Source organism: Schistocerca nitens, chromosome 2 (genome assembly GCF_023898315.1).
Source record: "Schistocerca nitens isolate TAMUIC-IGC-003100 chromosome 2, iqSchNite1.1, whole genome shotgun sequence".
In the NCBI taxonomy this organism is placed as follows: Eukaryota; Metazoa; Arthropoda; class Insecta; order Orthoptera; family Acrididae; genus Schistocerca; species Schistocerca nitens.
Window position 1 is genome coordinate 217,413,585 of NC_064615.1, and position 12,895 is coordinate 217,426,479.

The window sequence follows — 12,895 nt, forward strand, 5'->3', positions numbered from 1 at the left end:
GTCCCCTAGAAATTAGAACTACTTAAACCTAACTAACCTAAGGGCATCACACACATCCATGCCCGAGGCTGGATTCGAACCTGCGGCCGTAGCGGTCGCGCGATTCCAGCCTGTAGCGCCTAGAACAGCTCGGCCACTCCGGCCGGCTCGAATGATGTTTCATTGTACTAGTAAACTTTCTGTTACCTGGTAAAGAAAATGGGGGCAAACGTTTACGGCACGTATGTTCGAGTCAAATGGTTCAAATGGTTCAAATGGCTCTGAGCACTATGGGACTCAACTGCTGTGGTCATAAGTCCCCTAGAACTTAGAACTACTTAAACCTAACTAACCTAAGGACAGCACACAACACCCAGCCATCACGAGGCAGAGAAAATCCCTGACCCCGCCGGGAATCGAACCCGGGAACCCGGGCGTGGGAAGCGAGAACGCTACCGCACGACCACGAGATGCGGGCTCGAGTCAAATCATCGCTGTAGTTCATTAGTAGTACTGTCTGTTATGTATTACTTCGTACACAACGGTAAGAAGTGGGTTACAGAGCAGTGCAGCAACTGTCATCGTAGGAAAGCAGGACAGGAGCAGAGATGATTAGTGAACAGGTAACACAGCACACAGATTTACTTAACTCGTATTTCTCCAAGCATAAGAAGACTCATTGTAAATAATGCAGCAAGAATTATAGTCCAGCTCATACACAGCAACGAGGGCGAGGCTCGCTGTACACACCAATAGTGGTGTCCTAGCGATGAGGCTCCACGTGCAAGTGGGTTGAATGGCTGCTGCCGGCCATCCTATATAGTGTCGGCAGAGGAAGCTCGTAGTCCAAAGCCGCTTGTCGTGTGCCAGCAAGTGGGCACCGTTGCCTCCACCAAATACCGCGCGACCGCTGCCGGCATCTAAAGGAAACCTGCAATTCCGATACCAACACTGACGCCTGTGGGGGTAGTACAGATACGTGATACCACACTTTCTCGTTCATCCACATTATTTTGCTTTCGAAAACTGCGAATTTATCTATGCAATATTGTGGATCGATCATCCTAAAGTCAGCTTCGGTTAATCGAGAGAAACTCTCTGAATGCTCTCTTTCTGGTACCACTGATGCGTGTTTTTATCTGTGACGTGCTGCTCAGGTCTTCAACCAATGAGAGCCTTTCACATCTGTCTGGCCACAAGGTCGAGTATATTCCGATGGGCTCTTGGAATTCTGTTTCCTATGAACCACTAGCATGATGCAGGAAAAATGGATCAGCACCTTACTTTACTATTATTCGTAATTCTGTCGACGTTGAGGTGAAAAATATCCTTTATTTTCGGTTACTAGTTTCGGATCTGATGTCCATTATCAGACCATCACATTCATCATAAGTACTGATGCGTAATACAACCAGTACATTTGCAAACTGCCAGCCGCTGTGACCGAGCAGTTCTAGGCTCTTCAGTCCGGAACCGCGCTGCTGCTACGGTCGCAGGTTCGAATCCTGCCTCGGGAGTCGATGGGTGTGATGTCCTTATGTTACTTAGGTTAACGATAAAGTTAACCCGCAACTGTAGGCTGTATATTCTTATATAAACAATATCAGTTGCTGTCGCTGCATAAAAATGTTAAAAATTGCTTAGGTTTAAATAGTTCTAAGTCTAGGGGACTAATGACCTCACATGTTAAGTCCCATACTGCTTAGAGCCATTTGAACCATTTGAACATTCGCAAACTGCCACAATATGTGATGATGATTAACAAGTAGGAACTCGTCTGCAGTGTATTATCAGTGTGTCTTGCCAAACAGCATCAATCATTTGACATGTCATGGGTATCTGGCAGTGTACTGGTTCTATTAAGTATCAGTACTTACAATAAAGGCAGTGGTTGAATAATGAATAATGGACGGCACGTCCGTAACTAGTCACCGCAAATAAAGGACTTTTTCTCTCCACAAATTCGACTGCAATTACAAATAATAGGCCTAAATTTTGTTCCCTGCTTTCTGCTTGTTCGACATGACGCAGTTCGGCGTCCAGCAGTTTTGGAGATTTTTGGGTGGAGATCTTTACAATGACTTTACTGTGGTGGTTAAAAGGCGATATCTAGATCATTTCAGTCCTATGATCTAAACATTCATACAGTTACTTTGCAATCATTCCGCTTACAGAACTTGCAATGAATTATGACGTGAACTACGAGGCGTGTTTTTTAAATAAGTACCGTTTTGAAATTAAAAAAAGACGTGCTAAGATATCTCAATAATTTTATTTTTACATGAAAGCCCTTACCTTAATCTACTTTTCTACATAATTTCCGTCAATATTGAGGCACTTGTCGTAACGTTGTACCAGTTTTTGAATACCCTCCTCATAGAAGTCTGCCGCCTGACTTGTTAACCACTGCATCACCACTGTTTTGACTTCGTCATGAAGACGCTGACCGCCCAGGTGTTTCTTCAAGTGCAGGAACAGATGCTAGTCACTGGGCGCAAGATCCGGGCTGTACGGAGGATGATCTATAGTTGCCCATCGGAAAGATGTGATGAGATCTTTGGTCTGATTCGCCACATGCGGACGGTCATTGTCTTGCAGCAAAACGATGTCCTTGCTCAACTTGCCACGTATTTTGTTCTGAATTGAACAGCGCAGATTGTGCAATGTCTTACAGTAAGCTGCTGCATTGATCATTACGAGGCAAAAATTCCACAAGCAATGCTCCTTTTCTCTCCCAAAAAACTGCGTACATGATTTTCCGGGCAGAAATTGTTTGCTTGAGCTCCACTTTTCTGGGTGAATCTGAATGCCGCCATTTCATGGACTGTTGCTTTGATTCTAGTGTGAATCAGGCCACCCATGTTTCATGTTGAAGAAACACTTAGGCGGTCAGCGTCTTCAAGACGATGACGAAGTCAAAACAGTGGTGATGCAGTGGTTAACAAGTGGCTAACAAGCCAGGCGGCAGACATCTACACTGCTGGCCACCGTAAATGCAACACCCCGAAGGAAGCATCCGAATCAAGTGAAATTTACATCATGGGTTTGCAGCGATGAGATATGCAACCGATTAGAATTTCAGTGCAGACGCACAACACGCGAGCCTGTGGCGCCACCTCATAGCGCCATTTAAGGCTTGACGATTTCGACGAGTGTACGTTCGGCACGTGTGTTTACCTTGTGGTTGTTTCACAAGACGATCAGTTATGCCTCGTAGACAACAGCGAACATCTTTTGATCAAGTATCCGAGTTCGACAGAGGAAGGATAGTGGCTTACCGAGATTGTGGATTATCATACAGAGAAATCGCTAGTCGTGTTGGACGAAACCAAACAACTGTAATGCGGATATGTGACCGTTGGATGCAGGAGGGTACGACGGACCGACGTGGTCGATCGCATTCACCTCGGTGCACCATTGCACGTGCTGATAGGCAAATTGTGCGCATGGCAGTGACGGATCGCTCAGTGACATCCCGAACCGTAGCACAGCACATTGCGTCTGTAACGCATCATCCAGTGTCTGCGCGTACCATTCGACGCCGTTTACAGCAGAGTGGTCTGTCCGCAAGACGTCCATTGCTTCGTCTACCATTGACGCAGAACCACAGACGTCTCCGTCGCCAATGGTGTGATGACAGACGGATGTGGACGGCAGAATGCAATGACGTTGTCTTTACTGACGAGGCACGCTTCTGTCTGCAGCACCACGATGGTCGGATTCGAGTGTGGAGACACCGTGGAGAGAGGATGCTGGACAGCTGCATTATACACCGCCACACTGGTCTTGCACCGGGTATTATGGTATGGGGCGGTATTGGATATTACTCTCGCACGCCTCTTGTACGCATTGCCGGTACTTTAAATAGCCGGCGCTACATATCCGAGGTGTTGGAGCCAGTTGTCCTTCCTTACCTTCATGGCTCGGCCACAGCCATATTTCAACAGGATAATGCGCGACCACACGTGGCACGCATTGTCCAAAGGTTCTTCGTCAATAACCAGATTGAATTGCTTCCCTGACCGGCTCGCTCTCCGGATCTTTCGCCGATAGAATACATGTGGTCCATGGTTGCTCAACGAGTGACCCAGATTACATCCCCAGCTGCCACACCAGATGATCTTTGGCAACGTGTGGAAGCTGCTTGGGCTGCTGTACCCCAGGAACACATCCAACGTCTCTTTGACTAAATGCCGAGACGTGTGGCAGCGGTGATCTCCAACAATGGCGGCTACTCTGGCTACTGATTCTGGCAGGAACCACATGTCACAGACGTCTGTAAACGTAATCATTTGATACTTGGTCAACATGTTATCTACAAAATAAATCTTGTTGTGCTACCTCTTGTCTTTCTTGGTGTTGCATTTACGGTGGCCAGCAGTGTATGAGGACGGTATTCAGAAACTGGTCAACATTTTGACAAATGCCACAATATTGACGGAAATTATGTATAAAAGTAGATTATGGTACTGGCTTTCATGTAAAAATTAAATTACTGAGATATCTTCGCAGTTATTTTTTAATTTCAAAACAGTACCTACTTAAAAAACACGCCTCGTATTATTCTTCCACGTGACGGAACATTAGCTGACAGATCATTAATCTTTCATGGACAGGAAGCTGTTTCAGGAGGACGAATAGTATCTATTCAGGTCACTGAAGGGTGCAGGGAAAGTGGTGCGGTTGAGGTGCGCAATGAAACGTTTTTGACAAGTAAGAATGACTTCTATTGAGTTCAGTACGTGATGTAGTGAAGAAATCTCGCCTCTGTTGTCCCTGACCCGTGCTGATGTCTGGGCGGCGGCTTCGCCCTGGCTGCTGAGTGATGCCGACAGCAGGCCTGCAGTAGGTTGGTACTAGGTTGGCAACGTTTACAGGACACGCCCACTGAGATCAGTGGCTACTTGCCTCGGTATCTTGGAGCCTGCATGACCCCTCGTCCAACGTGCGTCACTGTGGCAGTGCGCGAGGACGGCTGTGTGTAGGGTACAATTCACTGTCTTCTGGTTGGAGTCGGGCAGTGGCTGGCGCCATGACGCCAAGTCCCACGAGGAACTCAGCATCGGCGGCAGCCGGCTCGCCTGGCAGTTGGCAGGGCTTTGGCACCAAAACCCGTGAAGCATTTAATGTTGGCGGCAGGCGCAGACGCCCGGTCTCAAACTCAAGTCTGCTGTTGGCGATCCCCAGTCGTCTAGCCCTCTGGCATAGTCCTGGCGTCCTCGGAGCAGTTAGCAATTACATGAATTGCAGTTAGGAATATGGACAACCATCAGCTGTGTAATGGAATGGCGACAATGAAATTTTGTCTCTGTATGTCCCTCTTTTCAGAGATGGTTGCGGGACTTGGCTGTCCAGTACAGGGTGTCAAATCAAACATCTTTCAACCGTCTACTTTCAAGGCTGTTATTTTATTTGGCTACCAGTTTCAGCGATTTACTACGCCATCTTCAGGCCCCCTGACCGATGTTTACGAAGATTCCAACCTTCGTTCCGGTCAAAATAAGCGCCAGCATTCAAATACTGGGGTCTGTAGATTTCTGCTTGATACAGAGATCACTTCAATCATCATCTGCCGACTCACTACGGCATCTTCAGGACCCCTGACCGACGTGTCGGCAGATGATGGCTGAAGTGATCGCTGTATCAAGCAGAAATCGACAGACAGCATTAATTGAATGCTGGACCCTATGTGGACCGGAATCGAGGTGGGAATCTTCCTGCACGTAGGTCAGGAGGGCTGAAGGTAACCAAATAAAATAACCGTTTGGAACTCAGATGGCTGAAAGGTGTTTGATTTGTCATTCTGTAAAGAAATTTTGCGCCGGATTGGGACTCGAACCTGGATTTCTCACTTATCGTGAGTCGTCACCCCACCATTAGGTAGTCCGAGCAAGATTCATGGCAAAACTCAAACTTCCACATGTCAGCAACCACGTGTCTACAGGCTGTAGTCGTACATCTGTTTCATACATTCCCGTACAGGGGAGACATTTTAATTGTTTATTGTGTTTGTCCGCCGATACCGGGCAATAACAATGCCTCTCCTGTACAGGAATATACATAATGGATGGACGAGCACAAGTTTTAGACACATGGGTGACGACATATGGCTGTGGCCGTGAGTCCTGCTGGGGTAACCGCGATAAGAGGGAAATTCGGGTTCAGCACAAATTTTCAATGTCATCATTCCATTATACAGTTGAGATTGCCCAAGTTCCTCATTTCGAATACATTTCTAATTATTTTTGCTCAGTGATTGGGTAGCAGCACTACAGTACATTGAGTCTTCATCATTCCTCTCCTGCCTTGTGAATGCCGTTGCAGATCCGAAGATGGCAACAGAAAATTATCGAAATCGGTAATCTGTATGAATAAACTATTTTAGGGAGCATACAGCTGAATATTTATTCTTTATTTATAAATTTTTAAATGCGGATATTAATATGTCTTAGTAATGGACATGAGTGGCTTCTGCCCTTTAATCAGTTGTTACCACAGGGTAACTCATATCGTTAGATTAATTCCCTGCCGTCACGAGTCCAGGGTGAGGATGTGCAGAGTGCTTGAAACTGCGTTTGCTAATTTAGAGAGGCTGCACCGCCAGACAGAGAGGATCCCGCGACACGCAGTGTATCGATTACGGCGCCACACACGAGCGCCGGCCAGACACAGGGGTCGCGCCCAAACAATGCGCGCACGCCCCAGCCAAGTAGTGAGGAGGGGGCAGGGGGGATAAACGCCGATCTGCATGCAGGAACCGACGCCGCCGCAACCCGGCTTCCGTCTGCGGCGGCGGCTGGCTTACACAAAACCACCGCCAAAAGGCGCTGCAAGAGTCCCTTCTCTAGTAAATAAATCTGGCCACACAAAGACAATTACTCTTAAGGGGAGGTTTACTATCTTTTGGTTCAAAAAATCGATTTTTTTTTAAATTGCATTTTTGGACCCACAAAAGTGTGCCGGCTGTGGTGGCCGAGCGGTTCTAGGCGCTACAGTCTGGAACCGCGCGACCGCTACGGTCGCAGGTTCGAATCCTGCCTCGGGCATGGATGTGTGTGCTGTGGTGTCACCGCCAGACACCGCACTTGCTAGGTGGTAGCCTTTAAATCGGCCGCGGTCCGTTAGTATACGTCGGACCCGCGTATCGCCACTATCAGTGATTGCAGACCGAACGCCGCCACACGGCAGGTCTAGTCTAGAGAGACTCCCTAGCACTCGCACCAGTTGTACAGCCGACTTTGCTAGCGATGGTTCACTGTCTACATACGCTCTCATTTGCAGAGACGACAGTTTAGCATAGCCTTCAGCTACGTCATTTGCTACGACGTAGCAAGGCGCCATATTCAGTTACTATAATTACTATCTTCGAGAATGTATTCTGAACAGATAATATTGTGAATCATTTACCGTCAAGAGCGACGTTCATCATTAATGGATTAAAGTTAAGTACCAAACTAATTAAGTCCGCTTTCTGAATTCTCATTCCTTGTCATGTTCCAGGCCTCACGTCAGTGTAGTTCTTCCCTCCTCACGCCAGCCTGCGTGAGCTAAAACGCGTGCATTTCGGCCTCCTCTCGTAACACGGTTTTGTCTCTTCTGCTAACACAAAATGTGCTGTCCTTAGGTTAGTTAGGTTTAAGTAGTTCTAAGTTCTAGGGGACTGATGACCTCAGAAGTTAAGTCCCATAGTGCTCAGAGCCATTTGAACCAAAAGTGTTTAGCATCCACCCCTGCAACGGTTTTTCCGAACACGGAACGGAAATGTTTGTTATTAGCGGTTGAACAAAGAAATGCACCAGCTTGAAATCGGCCCTTTTCACGCAACACTTTTTCTCTTTCGGAGGACGAGTTATTGTACCGGTGCTTGAGAGGAAAGACACAAAATGCAAATGAATGCTTGAACGCGTGTGTTTGGAAGGTAGTCCCCAAGCATTTGCATTCTGGTGCGAAGACTGTGGAGACTGAAACTTTCCTGGCAGTGAGCAGCTTCAACGAAGGATATTCAGCAATTCTGAAGACCATGACAACGATGGACGTCACCCTAGGACTCTATTTGACGCAGTTCGCCAAGTATTCGGACGACCAACGGATTCATGCGGCTAGAAACCGCTTGTCACCCGCCATACGAGCGGCTCTGGAGCAGCGCAGGATGGCCCAGATCGAGCAGAACGCCCTCTTTGAGGGAGAGGAAGGACTAGTTTATGAACCCGAAATAGCACATTGAACGTAAGTTCCATAATATTGCATTTATATGCAGTCAATAGTTCAAACGCGTTTTTCTCGAAATGACTTTTTTTTCAGAATGAGATTTTCACTCTGCAGCGGAATGTGCGCTGATATGAAACTTCCTGGCAGATTAAAACTGTGTGCCCGACCGAGACTCGAACTCGGGACCTTTGCCTTTCGCGGGCAAGTGCTCTGCCAACTGAGCTACCGAAGCACGACTCACGCCCGGTCTCACAGCTTTACTTCTGCCAGTACCTCGTCTCCTACCTTCCAAACTTTACAGAAGCTCTCCTGCGAACCTTGCAGAACTAGCACTTCTGAAAGAAAGGATACTGCGGAGACATGGCTTAGCCACATTGTGGGGGATGTTTCCAGAATGAGATTTTCACTCTGCAGCGGAGTGTGCGCTGATGTGAAACTTCCTGGCAGATTAAAACTGTGTGCCCGACCGAGACTCGAACTCGGGACCTTTGCCTTTCGCGGGCAAGTGCTCTACCATCTGAGCTACCGAAGCACGACTCACTCCCGTCTTACAGCTTTACTTCTGCCAGTATCTCGTCTCCTACCTTCCAAACTTTACAGAAGCTCTCCTGCGAACGTTGCAGAACTAGCACTCCTGAAAGAAAGGATACTGCGGAGACATGGCTTAGCCACAGCCTGGGGGATGTTTCCAGAATGAGATTTTCAGTCTGCAGCGGAGTGTGCGCTGATATGAAACTTCCTGGCAGATTACAACTGTGTGCCCGACCGAGACTCGAACTCGGGACCTTTTTTTTTTTTTATCGCGCGGTGTGGTAACCTAAAATCTACTGAACCGATTGGCATGATTCTTTGTTTCCGACGAAGCTAACTAAATTGTCTAGGAGTTGTACCACTTTTATTCCGATCCATCAACTATAAATATTTTTACTTGGGCGACGAATTCGAAAAATCTGTGAAAAAACCCTTATTTTTTCCAAATGGCCGCCATTTTGTTTTTATGGTCCAAATAACTTAAGCGAGGTACAACTCCTAAAGACTCTTATATACGTCGTTAACGTCGACTCAGTTTTGACTTCAGACGAGCCGGCTGACCTGTGACATACTTGGCGTGGAGGTCTACATCGAAATTTTATTTCGTTTCGACGGCTCTTCCGCCTTTGCTCTTCGACATTTCCGGTCGAAAAAATTCCAGTTTGTAGAGGAAATATCAATAAACATTTTTAGCAAATTTATTATTGATATCTGTAATACATTCTGAGAAAAAAATTCTCAAACAACATGCTTCTGTCGGGCGAAAGGTAGTAAACCTCCCCTTAATGCGGCTACTGTTTGGATTGGTATAAACGGTATCTTTTTCGGATTAAATACTTTTGGGCGTTGGGCCACGTCTTTGTAAACTACTAAATGGACTAAACCGCAGACGTTTAGACCTACATGCTGCGGTCCGCTTCACGGCTCCCTACCGGTGAATGTCTTCCTTTATATATTGTCATTTTCGTTTATCTGGTAGCTACCGGTGTCACATATCTGAGATGTTGTAGGACAAAGAGGTTGTTTGGAAGGGGTGGCTGTACGTCGTGTGCTACCGTGGAGGCTGATTGGAAGGCAACTCCATTAGGTGATTGGTAGCAGGTAGCATATGGGCTGGCTATTGCCTGTGCCCCTTTAGTTAATGATTAGTAGACATTCTCTTGTTGGTGGCTGGAAAGCAATAACGAATCAGCAGCTTGTACCCTGGGGGGTAGTGTTGTCTTGTCTCTTTTGTAGCATGAATGAGTCCCTCACCTTCGTTTATAGCTCTTGCTTTGTTTGCTATTAATCTCAGCGCTGCGGTGCAGCGTATTAAGGCCCCTGAACGCAGTAAACATTTTTTTCCTTATTTGTACATACTGCAATAAGTCAGACTACATGGTTAAGATAAAAAAAAAAAAAAGAGTGGCAGCAGCAGCTTAACATGAAGGACATACGTGAATGGCATTCTCGCTGTATTTAGCTGATAGCAGAAGGTCAGCTGAAGGCTCTGTCTCAACCAGCAGCAGTGTGTACTGTCTGAAAGTGCAGAAGGCCGTTTAGAGTGCCCTAACAGTATGTCAGAGACAGCAAAGGACTTGGAAGAGCAGTTGAACGGAATGGATGGTGTCTTGAAGGGAGGATATAAGATGAACATCAACAAAAGCAAAACGAGGATAATGGAATGTAGTCGAATTAAGTCGGGTGATGTTGAGGGTATTAGATTAGGAAATGAGACACTTAAAGTAGTAAAGGAGTTTTGCTATTTGGGGAGCAAAATAACTGATGATGGTCGAAGTAGAGAGGATATAAAATGTAGACTGGCAATGGCAAGGAAAGCGTTTCTGAGGAAGAGAAATTTGTTAACATCGAGTATAGATTTAAGTGTCAGGAAATCTTTTCTGAAAGTATTTGTATGGAGTGTAGCCATGTATGGAAGTGAAACATGGACGATAAATAGTTTGGACAAGAAGAGAATAGAAGCTTTCGAAATGTGGTGCTACAGAAGAATGCTGAAGATTAGATGGGTAGATCACATAACTAATGAGGAGGTACTGAATAGGATTGGGGAGAAGAGGAGTTTGTGGCACAACTTGACCAGAAGACGGGATCGGTTGGTAGGACATGTTCTGAGGCATCAAGGGATCACCAATTTAGTATTGGAGGGCAGCGTTGAGGGTAAAAATCGTAGGGGGAGACCAAGAGATGAATACACTAAGCAGATTCAGAAGGATGTAGGTTGCAGTAGGTACTGGGAGATGGAAGAAGCTTGCACAGGATAGAGTAGCATGGAGAGCTGCATCAAACCAGTCTCAGGACTGAAGACCACAACAACAACAACAACAGTATGTTCAGGGAACATGAACAACTGCGTGGATCAAGACTGATGTGGTACGTGATCAGACCTCACAGTGCATCGTATCATCCTTCATGATGCCACATGGAAGCCCTCGTGCTGGAGCTCCTGCTTACATGGGGTTGGGAGATAGTGGAACAACCACCAATTCACCCAGTACGAATCTCGGCGATAACGACCTGTTCGCCAAAATGAAGGAACCTCTTCGTGGCATGGACGACAGCACAAGAGAAGAAATCAGCTGTGCCACAGAGCAGTCCTTCCAACACTATGACAAAGGTGAATGCTCTGATGGTTTACAGTGCCTTCCATCTATGCGAGGGAAGGACGATGCCGAACGATTATATTGGGGGCATATATTACGGTGAATGTCTGCCAGTAATATCTGGCTCCAATCACAACCGTGTTACCACTGCTTTTATCCAACCCATGTACCTACAACTGAAGGCATTGGTACAATACTCAGATAAGTCACACTCACATACTCCCAAGTAAAACTCCAAAAACTGTCTTGAAATTAGAAAACTTTATTAATCAACCTTGTCTCTTCCCAACTTTTATTTAGGCCACTAACACCCCATAATACCTTATTACATAACCGAAAAACGATTTACTGTGATATTTATTGAATATAAAAAAACCTGATCCTGTCTCGCTCTTGCACCAGTCAGCTTTGCTTTTTGAATACACTGCCGGAAAAAATTAGTACACCTGTTTAGAGGTTTCCAATTCACTCAAGATTCGTTGTTTCAACCACGTCTACCGGTGCGAGAATGTATGTGAATACTGATATGGAGTACATGAAATGCTTACATTTACAGATCAATAGCGCAAACGGTTCTGAGGTACCAGGTATCGACCCATGGTGAAACACCAATATCAGCACGTAGTGTGGCCTTCACGGGCAGCAATGCAGGCGCTGACTCGCATACATTCGATCGATCATACAGATGGCAAATACTGTCCTGGGCACGCTATGCCACGCCTGGTTGACCTATCCAAGTAGTTCCGTAAGAGTTGCTGGTTGACTTCTCGTCCCATCGTATCCCATACGTCCTCGATTTGAGAGAGGTCCGGAGATCGTGCTGGCCAGGGAAGCTGCTGCACGTTTGCAGACCACGTTGTGAATTTCACGGGCAGTGTATGGGCGAACATTATCTCGTTGGAATAACACACACCTTCCTGTTGCAAGAGCAGCGAAAGAACGAATCTGAAAGCAATCTGCACGTACTGAGCGCTGGTTAGCGTTCACGCGCCGAGGAGGGCGAGGGTCATAGCTTATCACGCCACAGAGCATAAGGCCTGCGGTTGTGCCATGTGTCTTGGACGTGTGCGCTTAACGAGAGAGCGCTCACCAAGTAAGCATAAAGTCGTACACGGAAGCGACGGTCACTTGCCAGCAGGCAGTATCTGTTTTCATCGCAGAAGACCACAGTGCGACATTCCATCTTCCAAGTGATCCTTTCACAGCACTAGTAAGTTGAGCACGTTTTCATTCTGTTTAATTTTTGGGTAAGAAAAAGCAGCCCTTTCTTCCTCTTCACTGACGCTTCCAGTGAACGTTCTAGCCCTTGTTCGGTGATCCTGTAATCAAGCAAACTTTTGGAACTCTCCGACCTCTGTGTTGGGGAAATGCAAAATGGCTGACAAAAGCCGACGTTACTGTATGGGCCTTCGATGTTGGAGGGGTGAGCATCGACACTTCTGAGGACTTTCGTGGCAGGGGAGGGGATTATTGTAAATTCAGCTGTGCTGCCGGAGTCTTGGGTCAGCCATCTATGACGGTCCAGGCTGAATTTTGGATAAGAGAAGAGACGCTTTTGCTGGTGAGGGCAAGTCAGA